The sequence below is a fragment of the Manihot esculenta genome, chromosome 12, assembly GCF_001659605.2.
Source record: "Manihot esculenta cultivar AM560-2 chromosome 12, M.esculenta_v8, whole genome shotgun sequence".
NCBI lineage: Eukaryota > Viridiplantae > Streptophyta > Magnoliopsida > Malpighiales > Euphorbiaceae > Manihot > Manihot esculenta.
In genome coordinates, this window is record NC_035172.2 from 11003736 (window position 1) to 11025117 (window position 21382).

The window sequence follows — 21382 nt, forward strand, 5'->3', positions numbered from 1 at the left end:
TGGTCAGAGCTATCCAGAGGTGAGTAGAATAACTCTTATGCTTTAAAATAAATAAATCAGTTTTAGCACGGTTCACGCATCATGAATACCATGAGATATAATAGGATGTTTGCATTAGAACTCACGAATATGCTGCATTGCATAATATGTTGATGATGTGGATGAATGTTGAATGATCCTATAGTCCTCGTATGTTATGATGATGATGATACGGTACAGAAGACCAGTGAGGCCCATTCTACGCCCCTAGCACAGTTGGACTGTTATGTTATGCTATGTTATGTAAGGGAAAGACCAGTGAGGCCCATTCTACGCCCTTGGCACAGTTGGACCATGTAGAGGACTATTGGTGACAACTTCATCCTTGATGTGATATGATTGTGATGTGATGCATTCCATGTTATTATATGTTTTAAATATTTTATTATTCTGCTCACTGGGCTTTATAGCTCACCCCTCTCCCTTAACCCCCAGGCTTGCAGGTATAGGGTAGACCAGGAGGTCAGCAAGAGTAATGAAGTCTTGTCTCTGTAATAGATAGTGTGGACATGAAAACGTTGAGATGTCATGTATAGAATTTTAATGTAATGTAAAAATATTCATGGATGTTAGAGATGTGCTTGACCATAGAGTTTTGTTATCCCTTTTAATACATGATCTTAGATGTTTTATGATGTTTATGTAAATCAACTCAACATATGTTATATCGCCCATTGGGGCATCGATGAGATCCCACAGAGGGGTCAATGTTTATAGTTATGACTATGTTCAGTGTATGCACAGGTTGAGTTTGGTGTATAAGAGAATGTATGAAAGAAAAGTTTTAATTTTTATGTATTTTCTTGATCATGTATGGGATTAAACAGGTTTACAGGTTGTATGTCAGGTTTGCTACGGGTCCCGGCGGCCTTAAGCCGACCTGGGTCCTAGCGCCGGTAGCGGTCCGATTTTCGGGTCGTTACATAATCCTTCTTCTTCTATTATTCGTATTTTATATTCAAGGATGAATCTTTTTAAGGAGGGAGAAACTTATGCGAGCACGGAATGGAAACCAATTCCTCACATTAATTCGCGCAAGAAAGCCTTAGCAAGTTCCAAATGTACAAGTTATGGTACTCCAAGATATAGAAAATCAAGATATTATCCTAAAAGGCAAGACATTCTAAGAAAATAACATGATATGAGAACTAAAAGACAAGCAAAGGAGGAAGCATAAAGAACAAAAATAATGAATTGCAAGAGAAAGAAGGGGCCAATCTATAATTTGTTGCATAATAATTGGGTCAATTTATAATTTTTTAATTATTATTTTGAGATTATTTAGGATTTATTATTTTGAATTTATTTAGGATTTATTTAGACCTATTAAGGTTGATTTAGGTCAGCCTATAATTATATTTTACTAGATCAATTAGGATTAGGATTAGGATTAGGATTATTTTTTTTTTCCTTTATTCAAATATGATTATATTTTTTCTATTTTAATTAAAAAAATTTTTTTTGTAATCTTATTCCACATAGAATTAGGATTATTTTTTGCTATAAGTATCCTTGCATAAGGGATAGCATATGATATCTTGTCATCAACATTATTTCAATGATTTCTTAATACAAGTAAAAAATATTATTCTTCTATCATGTTACATCAAGAATCTGTCTTCTTATCGAGGTTAGTACCTTGTGGCAATAATTGCAATTAATGAATCCATTAATGTATTATTTTGATGCAAGCTCCAAAATGGCATGATTTTTCAACAATAATTTGCATATTAAATTCATAGCATTCTTCGAGGAATACATTCATTCTAGCTGGATTCAGGGCATTTGGGATGAGAATTATGTTTGGGAAGAATGAGAGTAAGCATGGAAGGATGGTTGTAAACAAAATACATCAAAATCACTTACGGCAACCAACAGTATGAATCCGTGTTTTCTTATGTTGGTCCATATTTTCAGTTGTGGTGATTTTGAATTTTGAATTATTTGAAAAAAAAAATTCAAAAGAAAAAATTTAGCCTATATTTTGTCTATATAGAAAATTTAACTTTAATTTTCTCCATCTTCTCCAATTAGAAAATTTTTGGAGAACTTACATTTTAATTATGATATTCTTTTTAAGTAACATTAGATTAAGTTTTGTTTTAGACCAGGCTAAAGGCTAGTTCTAGTTCGGAGCTGATGGTTCAATTTGATTTACTGATCAAATCGAAACCAACCCAATTTATGATGGTTTATAAATTGTTTTATTTTTTTACAGTTCTGGTTCAATTTCATAATAGTTACAATTACGGTTTTTATTGTTGCGGTTCTAATTAAGTCTAAATTTTAAATGGTCAATCTGATTTTGATTCGAAAAAATTAAAAGTAAAAAAATAAAATAAAATAAAATAAATATAAATCATAAATATTATTGAACTGATATTTGATTAAATAAGTAAATTATATAAAATGAGCCCATAATATAAAAAATAAAATAATAGTAGATTTAAATAAAAATAATATTTTTTATAAGTAAAAAAAGAATTAATTATTTGATAATTTAACTTATTTTTGTATCAACTTTAAATAGCATAATTTTATAAAATGATTTGTTTTAGAAATTCAAAATGAAACTGAAATCGAATCAGACTGCTGGTTTAAACGAGCCAGTTCTGTTCTAGTTCTTATTTAGAGGGAGGATTGTAATCAGCCTCTATAGTTTAAGGTTTCAGGCAAGTTTAAGAATTAGAATTGGTTGATTGGTCTAATTTTGGGTTCGATTAAGTTAATTCATGATTTGAATAAGACCGATGACTGGTCTAGTTTTTCTTATTCAAATAGGATTATATTATATTTTTTCTATTTTAATTAGAATTATTTTCTTATTTTTAATTAGAATTTATTTTATTTTTCTATTCCAATTAGGATTAGGAGATTTTTTTGTTATAAATAGCTTTTGTTCTGTACATAAATAAAATATGCTTAAAGTTGATATTTCTCCGTAATGAGATTTTTCATTGTTGAAATTATGTTCATCTTTTATCTTTTACAAAGATGATTGTTGGTATTTCTAATCTGGAAGCATTTCGAATTTGGACTTTATCGTACCATAATCTTCATTTCTAGTTACATTGATTGGTTATGACAATATTTTTTTTTATCACAAGTTGATCATGGATTTCGTATCAATTTGGTATCAAAGTACTTTGGGTAGTCTTAAGGCCATTTTCACCAAATTACCTCTTTACACTATTTCCTGCAAAATAAGGTCAAAACCACAAAATTAGATAGAAAATGTGTAAATTAACATAAATAACAATATGAAAAATGAGTTTAAATTTGGTTTGATCAGGGTGCTATGTGTCTTAAGCCACCAGTTCCAGGAGGAATAGCCGTGGTCCGAGGCAATCCGAGGTTGGCTAAAGAAGGTTACAGACACCCAGTAAAAAGCCTCAGGAAAGCAACAATACCTATCGATCTGTTGAAAAAGCCAGAATCTCATGAAAAGCAGGAACTGACAGACCCGATAGAGGATGTCCAGATAGCTAAGGAATAGAAGGTACGATTTGGTATTGCGTTGACCGGTAAAATAAAGACTTGATTAATAGAATTACTAAAGAGCCAAGTAACCACTTTCGCTTGGTCTCCAAAAGCTGTACAGGTGTGGATCCGAATTTTATCACTTATGAGCTATCTATTGATAACCATCAAACCATTCCAACAAAAGAAAAAAAAGTTTGCACCAGAGAGATAGCAAGTGATCAAAGAAGAGGTTGGTAAGCTTTTGATTGCAAGGTTAATAAAGGAAGTCCAATATCCCACATGGCTCGCCAATGCGATCCTAGTGAAGAAAGCTAACGAAAAATGGAGAATGTGCATAGATTTTACTAACTTGAATAAAGCATGCCCGAAAAATCATTACCTGTTATTGTCCATCGACAAATTAGTAAATTCGACCTCGGGTTATGTAGTGATTTCCTTCCTTGATGCCATTTCAGGATACCGCTAAATTATGATGGACACTAAGGACGCAGAGAAGACTACATTCATAATAGACGAAGGGGTTTACTAATACAAGGTAATGCCTTTTGGTTTAAAAAATACAGAGGCAACATACCAAAGGCTAGTGTCAGAAATCTTTAAGGACATGGTGAGATCAACCATCAAAGTGTATGTAGACGACATGGGGGTAAAGAGTTGATCATTGGAAGACTATCCATAAGACATCCGAAAAGTCTTTGATGTCTTGGACAAGGCAGGCATGAAGCTGAACCCTGAAAAGTATACCTTCAGGGTAAAGGTTAGGAAGTTTTTAGGGTATATCATCTCGAAAAGAGGCATAGAGACAAACCTTGAGAAGATCAAAGTCATCCAAAACATGGATGTACCCAAAACAATTAATAAAATACAGAGCTTGAATGGGTGAATCACTACTTTAGGTCGTTCCATATCATGCTTGGCCAAAAGGTGTCTCCCATTCTTCAAGGCCTTAAAAGGCAAAGGTAAGTTTGAGTGGGGGGAAGAGTGTGCAGAGACATTTGGAAATATAAAAACCTTTTTATTATCTCCTCTGTTACTAAGCCCGACTGTTGAAAGCAAAATTTTATTTCTATACTTATTTGTGACACATGAAACAATTTGTTCGGTACTCGTTCGTGAAAACAATGGGGAGCAAAGTCCAGTATATTAAGCTAGAATATTTTTGAAAGGGGCAGAGTTGCATTATCCTCCTCTTGAAAAGTTGGCGTTCACAGTTCTAATGTCAGCTACAAAGCTACGACCATACTTCAAGTTGCCCACCATCAAAGTCATTACAGATTATCCTTTGCGGAAGGTTCTACATAGGCCATAGTTGTCAGGAAGATTATTCACCTGAAAAGTAATATTGTCGGTCTATGATATTAGGTATATTTCCAGAAAGGCAATGAAAGCCCAAGTGCTAGCCTAATTTATTGCGGAAATGACTCCACTACTAGAACCTTTGGAGCTCCCTGAGTCAACCATAGAGGAATGAAAAGTTTAAGCAGATGCAGTCTGTAGGGCTGGAGATTCTGAAGTCGGAATCCTATTACAGTCTCAAACTGGTATAAAGCTTCAGTATGCGACAAAGCTCGCTTTCATGGCCACCAACAATGTGGCCGAGTATGAGGTTATGGTAATGGCCCTGAGGATCATCAAGGAATTAGGTATACAAAAATTCATTATTTTTAGTGACTTAAAATTGATTGTTAATCAGTGCTAGGAACAATTCAAAGTCTGAGAATTGAATCTTATCAAATACAAGGAAAAGGACAGTCCTTAATAGAACGAGTCAAAGAAGGACAAGGCAATTGCGAACTTTGCTAGGTAGCTAGAGGCAACAATGAAGAGGTAGATCTTCTGGTCAAAATGGCAGCGGCGGGTAAACAACACTTGATCCAACTGTTTGAGTTTGAGGAATTATATACTCCAGCAATAGAAGCGAATGAGTCTTTTCCCATAGTAGAAGGGAAATCATGGATAACACCCGTATATAAATTGTTGACACAAGATGACCTTCCAGCCGATGAGTTATCATTCAAATAGGTAATAAGAAAGTCTTTTAAATATGCACTAATTGATGGTTAGTTATAAAGGAGATCCTCGATACAGCCATGGCTACAGTGTGTTATAGAGGAAGAAAGTCAGGAAATCCTAAAGGATATCTATAAAGGTGATTGTGAGAGCCACAAAGCAGCTCGGACAATCGCTCATAAAGCAATCAAGCAAAGGTACTATTATCTGATGATAATGCAAGACGCGAAATAACTTATCCAAAAGTGTCGAAGATGCCAAGTATATGCAAACTTCCCCAGGACCTTGAGAGAAATGCAGGCAGCCATTGGCCTTTCTTTCAGTAGGCGATAGACATCCTTAGCCCATTCCCTAAAGCATCCGGATCAAGAAAGTTCATAATCGTGGCGGTAGATCATTTCAGCAAATGGGTGAAAGTTGAGGCAGTACAGTCCATTATTACCCAACAAACGATATCTTTCGTCAGCAAAAATATATTCACTCGATTCAGAATATCAAAAATAGTGATCACCGATAATAGAACTTAATTTATAAGCTCCAAGTTTAATTACATATTTAATTTACTATTTTATATTTCTTATTGTATAAAAAAATTAGTCATTAATGTTATTGAGTAAGATTAAAATGCTTATATTTATGTATATGTTTAAAAAAAATGCTTTACTCTAAAAATATCAAAAAATAAGCAATATAAGCTAATGATTCACAGGTGTTGTAATGTTTATGATAAATTGAGTATGTATTTTATTTGTAATTTCTTTTGTTTTACAATTGACAGTATCTTGCTATTTAAGAGTCTATTAACATACTAGACACAAGAAATCGCACCATCACTCTAAAGCACGCTCAAAGATCAATTTTGTTTCAAGTCAGCTACATGTGCAGGAGCATCGTTACAAAATCGAAGAATCCAAAATGGATTACCTATTTCAAGAAGTAATGGATATCATTTATTCAATTCTATAAGTTGAAGAAAGGAGATGTGTGCACATTTAGTAGATTATTTGCAAAACCCGCTACCTTTCTTATGATGACAGACTAGAAATGCATCCAAATTTAAAGCATTTATTTTTTTATGCTTACTTATGATAAAAATTACATGGTTGTAATTTTATTTTGTATTAATACTATATGAATATAAAAATCAATATTAATTTTAATTTATCTTAGTTAATGTTAATTTTACATATTTAATTTACCGTTTTATATTTTTTATTGTATGAAAAGTTTATTCATTAATGTTATTGAGTAAGATTAAAATGTTTATATTTATGTATATGTTTAAAAAAAATCCTTCACTTTGAATGTATTTAAGAAATAAATAATATAAGCTAAACAAATTAATAACATAATATGCAAATATCATTCACAATAACTTGCTTATAAGATTATAAATCATGAGACATATATATTATGACATGACTCTAAATAGTGACATAAAATTATAGAGTTGAACAAGATATTTATGCTATCGTAAGTAGTACCTAGTGATCTCCATATCCCGAAAAATTTACCATCAATTTTGATATCGTGTGTAACAGCCCGGCCCTTTCACCGGCACTGTTACCGTTCACGGCCCAGGGTTATCCCTCGCCTGGCCTGTGCCACCTCGGGCTTTCCACTGGCGTCGTGAACAGCTTTTTAACATCCATTCACCCTCACGGGTTCCTGGCAGGATTTGTCCCCTTGAGTTCTCGCATCGCATCCTTCCCCAAGTGGATTTGGCCCAAATTTCCCTTTGGAAATTAGGTCGCCTCCACCACTACTCGAACCCTTGACCTCTCACTTTAAGGGAATAGTCTGGTGAGAGTGAGTACCAATTGTTCCAAACGACCGGAAAATCGGACTGCTACCGGCGCTAGGATCCAGGTCGGCTTAAGGCCGCCGGGACCCGTAGCAAGCCTAACATGCATTCTGTGAACCTGATTAATCCCATACATGATCAACAACATACATAAAAATTAAAACTTTTCTTTCATTCATTCTCTCATACACCAACTCAACCTGTGCATGCACTGAACATAAACATAGTCATAAACATTGGCCCCTCTGTGGGACCTCATCAATGCCCCCAATGGGTGGCATAACATGTGCTGAGTTGGTTTACATAAGCATTATAAAACATCTAAGATCATGTATTAAAAGGGATACCATACACATAGGGTCAAGCATAATCTCTAATCCTCAATGTCATTACATTACATAACTATTCATAACTCTACATCATTATACAATTTGTCATGTCCACATTCTTGCTATTACATACACAAGACTTCATTACTCTTGCTGACCTCCTGGTCTACCCTGTACCTGCAAGCCTGGGGGTTAAGGGAGAGGGGTGAGCTACAAGAGCCCAGTGAGCAGAATAATAAAACATTTAAATATATGATAACATGAAATGCATCACATCACAGCTAATCACATCAAGGATGAATTTGTCACCAATAGTCCTCTACATGGTCCAATTGTGCCAGGGGCGTAGAATGGGCCTCACTGGTCTTTCTCTTACATAATCATAACATAGCATAACATAACATTCCAACTGTGCCAGGGGCGTAGAATGGGCCTCACTGGTCTTTCTCTTACATGGTGCCAGGGGCATAGAATGGGCCTCACTAGTCTTCCGTACTGTATCATCATCATATCATAACATATGAGGACTAAAGGATCATTCAACATTCATCCGCATCATCAACATATTATGCAATGCAACATATTCGTGAGTTCTAATGCAAGCACCCTATTATATCTCATGACATTCATGATGCGTGAATCATGCTAAAACTGATTTATTTATTTAAAAGCATAAGAGTTATTCCACTCATCTCTGGCTGAAGCTCTACTAACTCAGAAGCAGCTAAACTCACTGCTGGGGTCCTCGGTTCCTCGGGTCCAAACCTACACAGGTGGACTCAAATGAGGGACCAACATACTATAACATGACTCTGAAAACATTCCCCAAAAACCCTCTAAAACACCTCAAAACATCCATGCAAAATCATGCAAAGGAAGGCTGGACAAGGCACTTTCGGCGGCAGGTTCGGCGGCCGAAAGTCCCTTCAGAGCCGAAAGTCAGGCAGGTTCGGCGGCACCTTCGGCGGCCGAAACTCCCAGACAGAGACGAAAGTCTCCTTTCGGGGGCAAGTTTCGGCAGCCGAAGGCTGCTTCCACAAGCATGTTCGGCGGCCGAAAGTTCCTTCGGCTGCCGAACCTGGTTTCTCCCTTAGTGGCAGAAACTCAGCTCTTCTATGCATAAACGCCTCCCAAACCATCCAAACATGCATAAACCTATTCTACAACACACATACACAAGCATACCAGCTCCTAGGGGCTTCAAACTACTTAAACCCCATCTACAACACATCAAACATGCATTGGCAAGCCACATTGATAAAAAACACAACATAAACTCATAAACCTAACTATAAGCTAAACATGCATTCTACCCCATAGATCTTCATAAAACTTACTTAAAACATACAATGAGCTTAAGATCGGCTCTTACCTCTTGAAGATCGAGAGAGAGACGACCTAATCTTGGAGATGGGAGATTTTCAACTTCCTTGGGTCTCCAAGCTCAAAACTTGCTCAAAACTTGAAAATCTTCAAAACAAGATGAAAACTTGTGAAAATCGTGAAAGATTTGAAGGAAGAACTCAAAAATTGGTGAGGGACGGCGGAGAGCTCACCTTGGCCGAAAATGGGGAGAAAAGCTCGCTCATTTCGGCTAAGGGACCCTTTTATAGTGGCTGGCCAGGCCACGTTCGGGGGCCGAACGTGCCTCCGCATGCATGCCATGTTCGGCGGCCGAACTTGAGGTTCGGCGGCCGAACCTGGACTTCCCTCACTTATGCCTTCGGGGGCCTAAGGCACACCCAAAATGCCTGCATGTTCGGCGGCCGAACTCGAGGTTCGGCGGCCGAACCTGGGTTTTCCTCCAAGGTTGTTTTCATGCAAAAACTCATTTCCTTTTTACTTAAAACCATGGAATACATTAAAACATTTTATGAAAACATGTTTCTACCCTACTAGAGGCTTCCGACATCCGAGATTCCACCGGACGGTAGGAATTCCGATATCGGAGTCTAGCCGGGTATTACATTCTCCCCCCCTTAAGAACATTCGTCCCCGAATGTTCCTCAACTAGCACATAGCATGGCATACACATATCATTCATACAAAGCACATAAAACTCACAAGGAACTAACCTCAGAAAAGATAAGGGTACTGCTGGAGCATGGACTCCCGTGTCTCCCAAGTACACTCTTCCATATTGTGGTGGTTCCAAAGGACTTTCACCATCGGGATTTCCTTGTTTCTCAGCTTCCTGATCTGGGTGTCTAGGATCCGTACTGGCTGCTCTACATAGGTGAGATCTTCTTGGATCTCCACATCAGGCTCACTAAGAACCTTGCCCGGATCTGACACGAACTTTCTCAACATGGAAACATGGAAAACCGGATGGATTCTTTCCATTGAAGCAGGTAAATCCAGCTTGTACGACACATTCCCAATCCTTTGCAAGACTTCAAAGGGTCCGATGTACCGTGGAGCCAGTTTACCTTTCCTTCCGAACCGAACCACCCCTTCCATTGGAGACACCTTGAGCAATACCAGATCCCCCTCCTGAAACTCTACTTGCCGTCTGTGGATGTTTGTATAACTCTTCTGTCTGCTTGCAGCAGTCTTGATCCTTTCTCTGATTATGGGTACCACCCTGCTGGTAATCTCTACTAGCTCAGGCCCTGCCAAGGCCTTCTCTCCAACTTCCTCCCAGCAAACAGGTGACCTGCACTTCCTTCCGTATAAAGCTTCATATGGAGCCATCCCGATGCTAGCATGATGGCTGTTATTGTAGGCAAACTCCACCAAGGGTAGATGCTGCCTCCAAGAACCGCCAAAGTCCAGCACACACATTCTAAGCATATCCTCTATGGTCTGGATGGTCCTTTCTGATTGTCCATCCGTTTGTGAATGGAAAGCAGTGCTAAAATCCAACCTAGTACCCATGGCGTTCTGCAGACTCCGCCAAAACCTGGAGGTGAACTGGGGCCCTCTATCGGACACTATTGAAATAGGAACCCCATGCAGCCTGACGATCTCATCAACATACACCTACGCCAACTTGTCCACAGAATAGCCACTCCTGACAGGGATGAAGTGAGCAGATTTGGTGAGTCTGTCCACAATCACCCATATGGAGTCCAATCTGTTGGACGTCGCCGGTAACCCCACTACGAAGTCCATAGCTATATTCTCCCATTTCCACTCTGGAATAGGTAGCAGGTTAAGCATTCCAGCCGGCTTCTGATGTTCCAGCTTCACCCTCTGACACACTTCGCAGGCTGACACAAATTGTGCCACTTCTTTCTTCATCGCTGGCCACCAATAAACTTTCTTCAGATCTTAATACATCTTGGTGGCTCCGGGGTGAACGTTATATCTTGCATTATGAGCCTCTCTCATAATGTCTCCTTTTAGCCTTATGTCATCTGGTACACACAATCGACTCCCGTAGCGGAGGATCCCCTTACTGTCAAATCTGAACTCACTGTCCTTGCCTGACTGAACAGTCCTGGCAATCTTTACTAACTCTGGGTCCTCATGCTGTTTCTGAGCCACTTGCTCCAGAAACACAGGTGTCACTCTCATCTGGGCCACTAAAGCACCTGTACCAGACAACTCCAACTGTAGACCTTCATCAATGAGCTTGTAAAATTCATTCACCACTGGTCTCCTCTCTGCCGTGATGTGGGATAGACTGCCTAGTGACTTCCGGCTTAGGGCGTCTGCCACAACATTCGCCTTACCCGGATGATACTGAATCTTGCAATCATAGTCACTCAGCAGCTCTACCCATCTCCTCTGTCTCAAATTCAAATCTCTTTGACTCAGGATGTACTGCAGGCTCTTATGATCTGTAAAGATCTCACATTTTACCCCATAGAGGTAGTGCCTCCACATCTTGAGTGCAAAGATTACTGCTGCCATCTCTAGGTCATGTGTGGGGTAATTCAACTCATGCTTCTTTAGCTGTCTAGAAGCATAAGCAATCACCCTCTCATTCTGCATTAGTACACAACCCAGTCCCACACGGGACGCATCACAAAAGACTGTAAAGTCCTCATCACTAGATGACAGAGCTAACACTGGTGCTGAAGTCAACCTCTTCTTAAGCTCTTCAAAACTCTCTTCGCACTGATCGGTCCACACAAACTTTTGATTCTTCCTGGTTAACCTGGTCAGAGGAGCTGCAACTTTTGAGAAGTCCTGGACGAACCTCCTGTAGTAACCTGCCAAACCCAAGAAACTCCTGATCTCTGTCACTGAAGTGGGTCTAGGCCAGTTAGCCACAGCTTCTACCTTCTTGGGGTCCACCTCTATTCCATTTTCTGACACCACGTGCCCCAAGAATGAAATGCTCCTCAGCCAGAGCTCACACTTAGAGAACTTGGCATACAAGCCATGTTCCCTCAAGGTCTGTAGAACCAACCTCAGATGATGGGCATGCTCCTCTGCATTCCTGGAATACACCAAGATATCATCTATGAAGACAATAACAAAGTGATCCAGGTATTGGCTAAACACTCTGTTCATGAGATCCATGAATGTTGCAGGGGCGTTGGTTAACCCGAACGGCATTACAAGGAACTCAAAATGCCCATATCTGGTCCTGAAGGCTGTCTTCGGCACATCCTCCTCCCTTATCCTTAGCTGATGGTACCCCGATCTCAGATCTATTTTGGAGAAACAACCTGCTCCGGCTAGCTGGTCAAATAGATCGTCGATCCTAGGCAACGGGTACTTATTCTTGGTAGTGACTTTGTTCAACTGCCTGGAATCGATACAAAGCCTAAGAGATCCATCCTTCTTTCTGACAAACAAGACTGGTGCACCCCAAGGTGAGGTGCTCGGTCGGATGAAGCCCTTTTCTACCAGCTCTTGCAACTGTTCCTTCAATTCTTTCAACTCGGCTGGAGCCATCCGGTAGGGAGGGATAGAGATCGGTCGGGTTCCAGGCATCAGTTCTATCTCGAACTCTATCTCCCTAGCAGGTGGTAAACCTGGCAGCTCGTCTGGGAAGACGTCTAGAAACTCTCTAACCACTGGCACCGAGGCGGACTCTCTAACCTGACTGCTAAGCTCTCTCACATGAGCCAAAAACCCCTGACATCCCTTCCTAAGCAACCTACGAGCCTGAAGAGCTGATATCAGACCTCTAGGTGTACCCCTCCTGTCTCCCCTGAAGACAACCTCTGACCCATCCAGACCTCTGAACCTGACTACCTTGTCCCTGCAGTCCAAGGTAGCACCATGGGTAGATAACCAGTCCATCCCTAGAATGACGTCAAAATCTGTCAAGTCTAGAACCACAAGGTCAGTGGAAAGGCATCTTCCCTCAACAAAGACTGGACTGCACTGGCAGACTGACTCTGCCACTGATGGATCACACTTGGGTCCACTGACCTAGAGAGGACACTCTAACCCAGAGATCATCAACTCCAACCTCTGGACGGCTCTCGGAGCAATAAAAGAATGAGATGCAGCAGGGTCCATCAAGGCATACACATCTGAACAACCAATGACTAAGTTACCTGCCACCACGGTGTTAGATGCATCTGCCTCCTGTTAAGTCATCGTGAAGATCCGTGTTGGAGCTGATGGACCTTCACCTCTGAAACCCGCTGAAGAAGAGGCTGCTCCTCTCCCTCTACCTCTGCCACTGGCCTGAGTCACGGCTGGAGCTGCTGGCTGAGCCACACTACCAGAAGCTATCTGCTGAGACTGTGCTCCAAAAGCTGCCCTAGGACACTCCCGAGCCATGTGTCCCTCTTGCCTGCATCTGAAGCAGGCTGCTGTCCCAGCCCGGCAAACTCCTCTGTGTGGCCTACTACACTTTGCACAAACTGCATTATCCGCACCAGAGCTCGAGCCACTCCCTAGCCCCAGACTGGACTTGACCTTGTTCCAAAACTTGTTCTTCTTCGACTTCTTGGTGGTACTGCTCCACCTCTTGCTGCCTGAAGCTGCTGCACTAAAAGAAGAAGAGCCTGGTGTCTTAGAACTAGAAGGCTGTGCCACTGACTGCTTAACTGTCCCCTGAACGATGGCACTGGCCTCCATTTTCCGGGCCATATCCACTATGGCATGGAAGCTCTCCCTATCTGCTGACTGGATCAAGGAGGAATATCTGGAGTGGAGTTTCATGATATACCTCCTTGACCTTTTCTGGTCTGTGTCAAGGTTTTGCCATGCAAATGGCAACAGCTCCAAGAATCTGTCTGTGAACTCCTCTACACTCATATCATCCGTCTGCCTCAACTGCTCAAACTCTATCATCTTCAGCTCCCTTGAACTATCGGGAAAAGCCCATCCTGCAAACTCGTTTGCAAACTCCTCCCAAGACATGCTGTCCACTCTCGGGTTCACATAATTCTTGAACCACTCTCGTGCCTTCTTGCACTTAAGCGTGAACCCAGCCATCTGAATGGCTCTACTGTCATCAGCCCCAATCTCATCTGTGATCACCTTAACCCTTTCAAGATACACAAATGGGTCATCCCCTTTTTCATACTGAGGAGCACCCAGTTTCATGTAGTCGGTCATCTTGACTTTGCCCCTACTGGCTGAGCTAGGTCTAGAAGGTTGAGTAACTGGGGCTGCTGGTTCTGTAGGTGGTGGAGGTGGTGCAACATTTTCTGAGGTAGGGTTTGCTGGATTTGGATAGTAAGGTGGGGGTGGATACATTGGGTATTGTGAGTATGGTGGGTAGTAGGGTGGGTATGGCATCTGTGTGGGATAAGGGGTGAAGCTAGGGTAATCCGATGTACCTCCCATCGAATACCCGGGATTTTGTGAGAAGTGTGGGTAGTGGGGTGGCTGAACAAATCCTGAGGCCTGAGTGCCTCCTTGGGACTCCCTCATTCCCTCTTCTGACATGCTAACTCCCAGACTGCCATCCCTCCTCTACTCTACATCCATATCATCCCCCATGTCTTCTGACATTCCTCCCTGAACTGTTCCCCTCACTGATCTGCTCCTACCCAGATCCAGAGACCTTCTAGGGTCTCTTACTGCTCTTTCTCTGTTAGACCTACTAGACATTGCCCTAGGCAATGTAGGAGGACGGGCGCTCATGCTCTCATCCTCAGGTGGCACTCCAGTCAATCGTGCAGATCGACGAGTTCCTCTCATCCTGTTTTCTGAAAGGCAGCACATAACAAGCAAACATTAGCATCATATGGTTCATGTGGGCACACATGAACCCTCATCACATACATCACATATCATTAATGCACATGCATATAATCATGGCATTTCACATCATCATGCAAGACAGGACTCCACATCCTATCCTAGTGGACATGATCTTCCTATTGTGCTTGACCTTCTATAACATCTATGAGCCCAACACTCTAGGTCCGACCATATGAACCTAGGGCTCTGATACCATTCTGTAACGACCCAAAAATCGGACCGCTACCGGCGCTAGGATCCAGGTCGGCTTAAGGCCGCCGGGACCCGTAGTGTAATACCCGGCTAGACTTCGGTATCGAAATTCCTACCGTCCGGTGGAATCTCGGATGTCGGAAGCCTCTAGTAGGGTAGAAACATGTTTTCATAAAATGTTTTAATGTTTTTCATGGTTTTAAGTAAAGAGGAAATGAGTTTTTGAATGAAAACAACCTTGGAGGAAAACCCAGGTTCGGCCGCCGAACCTCAAGTTCGGCCGCCGAACATGCAGGCATTTCGGGTGTGCCTTAGGCCCCCGAAGGCATAGGTTGAGGAAAGTCCAGGTTCGGCCGCCGAACCTCAAGTTCGGCCGCCGAACATGGCATGCATGCGGAGGCACGTTCGGCCCCCGAACGTGGCCTGGCCAGCCACTATAAAAGGGTCCCTTAGCCGAAAACGGACGAGTTTTTCTCCCCATTGTCGGCCAAGGTGAGCTCTCCGCCGTTCCTCACCAATCCTTGAGTTTTTCCTTCAAATCTTTCAAGATTTTCACAAGTTTTTGCTTTGTTTTGAAGATTTTCGAGTTTAAAGCAAGTTTTGGAGTTTTGAGGTTCAAGAACTCAAAAATCTCCCACCTCCGAGTTTAGGACGTCTCTCTCTCGATCTTCAAGAGGTAAGAGCCGATCTTAAGCTCATTTCATATTTAAAGTAAGTTTTATGCAAGATCTATGGGGTAGAATGCATGTTTAGCTCATAGTTAGGTTTTTGAGTTTATGTTGTGTTTTTGAGCAATGTGTTGTTGTTGTGTGTTGTAGTTGGGGTTTAAGTTAGTTTGAAGCCCCTAGGAGCCAATGTATGTATATTTGCATGATTTGGATGAGTTATATGCATGTTGGAATGGAAAGGAGAAGTTTTTGTACAAAGGGAGCCAAGTTTCTGCCCTTTGGTAGAAACCAGGTTCGGCAGCCGAAGGACTTTCGGCCGCCGAACATGGCTTGGGAGGCAGGCCTTTCGGCTGCCAAAGTTGCCCCCGAAAAGAGACTTTCGTCTCTGTCTGGGACTTTCGGCCGCCGAAGGTGCCGCCGAACCTGCTTGGATTTCGGCTCTGGAGGGACTTTCGGCCGCCGAAGGTGCCGCCGAACCTGCCCTGTTCAGCCTTCCTTTGCATGTTTTTGCATGATTGTTTGAGGTGTTTTAGGGGGTTTTTGGGGGATGTTTTTAGAGTTATGTTCTAGTTGTTTGGTCCCTCACTTGAGTCCACCTGTGTAGGTTCGGACCCGAGGAACCGAGGACCCCAGCAGTGAGTTCAGCTGCTTCTGAGTCAGTAGAGCTTCAGCAAGAGGTGAGTATAATAAACCTTTATGTTTTAAAGCAAATGAATTATACAGTTGAGCATGTTCATGCATCATGAATGCCATGTGATGAATTAGGATGTTTGCATTAAAACTCACGAATATGTTGCATTGCATTTATGATGTTGATGTGGATTGGTTATTGGATGATCCTTTAGTCCTCATATGATATGATGATGTTATGGCATGATACGGTATGGAAGTCCAGGTTGTACCCATTCTACGTCCCTGGCACTATGTAAGAGAAAGTCCAGGTTGTACCCATTCTACGTCCCTGGCACATTGGTATGTATGATATGTTATGTTAAGAGAAAGACCGGTTGTACCCATTCTACGTCCCGGCACTTTGGAATGTAGAGGACTATTGGTGATAATACCATCCGAGATGTGATTTGTTGTGATATGTTGCATTACATGATGACATGAGGTTTTAAATGTTGTTTTCTATTATTCTGCTCACTGGGCTCTAGTAGCTCACCCCTTTTTCCTAATCCCCCAGGATTACAGGTACGGGCTAGACAGAGAAGTCAAGAAGAGTAAAGTCTTGTAATTGTAATAGTTAGAAAGTGGACATGATAAATTGTAAGATGATGTATAACTGAGTAGTTATGTTATGTATAATGATATTGAGGATTAGAAGTTGTGCTTGACCCTATAGATGTTGTAATCCCTTTTTTGTTACATGATCTTAATGTTTATGGATGACTATGTTAGCCAACTCAACACATGTTATGCCACCTATTGGGGGCATTGATGAGATCCCATAGAGGGGTCAAATTTATGATGATGATTATGTTCAGTGCATGCACAGGTTGAGTTTGGCGTATGATAGAATGTATGAAAGAAAAGTTTTAAATTTTTATGTATGTTGTTGATCATGTATGGGATTAAACAGGTTTACAGGTTACATGTCAGGCTTGCTACGGGTCCCGGCGACCTTAAGCCGATCTGGATCCTAGCGCCGGTAGCGGTCCGATTTTCGGGTCGTTACACGTAGCAAGCCTAACATGCATCCTGTGAACCTGATTAATCCCATACATGATCAACAACATACATAAAAATTAAAACTTTTCTTTCATTCATTCTCTCATACACCAACTCAACCTGTGCATGCACTGAACATAAACATAGTCATAAACATTGGCCCCTCTGTGGGACCTCATCAATGCCCCCAATGGGTGGCATAACATGTGCTGAGTTGGTTTACATAAGCATTATAAAACATCTAAGATCATGTATTAAAAGGGATACCATACACATAGGGTCAAGCACAATCTCTAATCCTCAATGTCATTACATTACATAACTATTCACAACTCTACATCATTATACAATTTGTCATGTCCACATTCTAGCTATTACATACACAAGACTTCATTACTCTTGCTGACCTTCTGGTCTACCCTGTACCTGTAAGCCTGGGGGTTAAGGGAGAGGGGTGAGCTACAAGAGCCCAGTGAGCAGAATAATAAAACATTTAAATATATGATAACATGAAATGCATCACATCACAGCTAATCACATCAAGGATAAATTTGTCACCAATAGTCCTCTACATGGTCCAATTGTGCCAGGGGCGTAGAATGGGCCTCACTGGTCTTCCGTACCGTATCATCATCATATCATAACATATGAGGACTAAAGGATCATTCAACATTCATCCGCATCATCAACATATTATGCAATGCAACATATTCGTGAGTTCTAATGCAAGCACCCTATTATATCTCATGGCATTCATGATGCGTGAATCATGCTAAAACTGGTTTATTTATTTAAAAGCATAAGAGTTATTCCACTCACTTCTGGCTGAAACTCTACTGACTCAGAAGCAGCTGAACTCACTGCTAGGATCCTCGGTTCCTCGGGTCCGAACCTACACAGGTGGACTCAAATGAGGGACCAACATACTATAACATGACTCTGAAAACATCCCTCAAAAACCCTCTAAAACACCTCAAAACATCCATGCAAAATCATGCAAAAGGAAGGCTGGACAGGGCACTTTCGGCGGTAGGTTCGGCGGCCGAAAGTCCCTCCAGAGCCGAAAGTCTGCCAGGTTCGGCGGCACCTTCGGCGGCCGAAACTCCCAGACAGAGACGAAAGTCTCCTTTCGGGGGCAAGCTTCGGCAGCCGAAGGCTGCTTCCACAAGCATGTTCGGCGGCCGAAAGTTCCTTCGGCTGCCGAACCTGGTTTCTCCCTTAGTGGCAGAAACTCAGCTCTTCTATGCATAAACGCCTCCCAAACCATCCAAACATGCATAAACCTATTCTACAACACACATACACAAGCATACCAGCTCTTAGGGGCTTCAAACTACTTAAACCCCATCTACAACACATCAAACATGCATTGGCAAGCCATATTGATAAAAAACACAACATAAACTCATAAACCTAACTATAAACTAAACATGCATTCTACCCCATAGATCTTCATAAAACTTACTTAAAACATACAATGAGCCTAAGATCGGCTCTTACCTCTTGAAGATCGAGAGAGAGACGACCTAATCTTGGAGATGGGAGATTTTCAACTTCCTTGGGTCTCCAAGCTCAAAACTTGCTCAAAACTTGAAAATCTTCAAAACAAGATGAAAACTTGTGAAAATCGTGAAAGATTTGAAGGAAGAACTCAAAAATTGGTGAGGGACGGCGGAGAGCTCACCTTGGCCGAAAATGGGGAGAAAAGCTCGCCCATTTCGGCTAAGGGACCCTTTTATAGTGGCTGGCCAGACCACGTTCGGGGGCCGAACGTGCCTCCGCATGCATGCCATGTTCGGCGGTCGAACTTGAGGTTCGGCGGCCGAACCTGGACTTCCCTCACTTATGCCTTCGGGGGCCTAAGGCACACCCGAAATGCCTGCATGTTCGGCGGCCGAACCTGGGTTTTCCTCCAAGGTTGTTTTCATGCAAAAACTCATTTCCTTTTTACTTAAAACCATGAAATACATTAAAACATTTTATGAAAACATGTTTCTACCCTACTAGAGGCTTCCGACATCCGAGATTCCACCGGACGGTAGGAATTCCGATCCCGGAGTCTAGCCGGGTATTACATCGTGATCCTTCAATAAAGAGAGAATAATAAGTGGAAGATGAAAGAGTTTTATTTTTCTTCTAATGCTGTAATGCTTCTTTATGTCATAAGTGAAGGATGAAATAATTTCTTTTTTACTTTCTTCCCAATCGTTTTTTATAGATGAACACCATAATCCCATAACTTCTTTCTTTTGCATCATAATATACCATTATTTATTTTTTCTTTATAAATATTATAAAAACCTCATAATCACTCATTTTTCATCGTTCTCCTTAATTTTATATATCTATATATTTTGTTGTCCTATAATAAAGATAAAAGAGGCTGACTTCAATAATTGTTGCATTCCTAGCAAAAAATTATTACAATTATTTTTATTATTCTTTTGATTCTACTATTAAAGTAGAAAATGCAAATAGGATACTGACTGTATTAACCTTGTGGATTAAGTAAGTGCTAGTAATTATTCATTTTCCAACTTATAAATACCAGATTACATGAGAAAAAGAAAATGTTAACCTTTTTATATAATAAGCTAACAAACATTGGCTAATATTACTTATTTTTTTTTTTGAATCAAGCTAATATTACTTATTTGTAATGGTTGTTATTTAACTTAAAACATTCAAACAAATTATGAAAATAAAAATTGTACCAGTAAATTATATATTAATCTTTATTCCATATTTTTTTTATAAATACAAACCAATAAACATTACAACAAGAAAAGACATCGATAATTGACTAACATTATAATTATCAGAATCATTTTTTCCAACTATAACTTCTGTATTTAATATTAATCCAATAACAATAGAAGATGTATCCTTCCAATTCGAAAATGAGCTTTTATTTCTCTTCCTATTTATGTAATAATTATAAGTTTGAACAGCTCTGACTCCGTTTCAAAAGATTTATATAAACTTTTGCTCACTTTACTAACATTGCACATTCATGCCATGTAGTGTAAATTTCAGGTTGAACACCCTCAAATACAGTATAATACTTGTATATTCTTCTTTATTTGGCCATAATATCTTAAATGATGTCAAAATAAAAATAAAAATATTATATTGCCTTCAAATTAAGAGAATAGAGTAGATGGTTCACTTTCTTATGACAATCCAAATATATATGGAGTTGAAAATATTTGAATGAAAGATTATAGGCAATATGGAGATTAACTATTACTTCGTTAAAAATGAGATAAACTCGGAAGATGAGTATAAGAAGCCATTTAAAAAATGTAAAATATCACAAAATGAAACTAAGAAATGAAAATGAAAAAGGTGAATGACAATGTAAGGAGAAATAATGAAGGTAGATAGGAAAGAAGTGAGAAATATGAAAATGAATGGAAGAAACCGGATGAGCAATAAGAAGAGGAGTGCTAGGTAGATAATTATTGTTGTGGCATAAACTTTATTTACATGTACATAAAAAATAATAAATTTTTATTAAAATATTATTTTAGGTAAATTACACTTTAGTTTTTAAGTTTTAACGTAATTAACAAATTAATTTCTATATTTTTAAAATCGAACATTTAAATCCATATATAATCAATTCGTCCAAATTGAAGGTCCTTGCATTCATAATTCCATTAGTCAACCAGTGAAAGAGAGAATAAATATTTCAAATACCTAAAATACCCTTATGAACAGTTAAATCCTTTTCAATATAGGTGATGAATTTTATATTGTGTAAACTATATTTTGGTCCTTAAGTTTAGAGTAATTGACGGATCAGTCCTTGTATTTTTAAAACTAGACCCTTAAATCCCTCTATATTTAATCCATTTAAAATTACAGTTTTTCATCTATTATAGACATTAGTTTAAAACTAGTTAGTTTAAAACTAGTGGATAGTCAAACTTCTTCTGAAAGCACAATTTCTTCCTAAAATACCCTTTATAAAAGTTTACAATCTACTTAAAAATTACTTGATACCATTTACAAATAGTTGAAATTGCAAGTATTTTCTGAAATTTTTAAAGTTATAA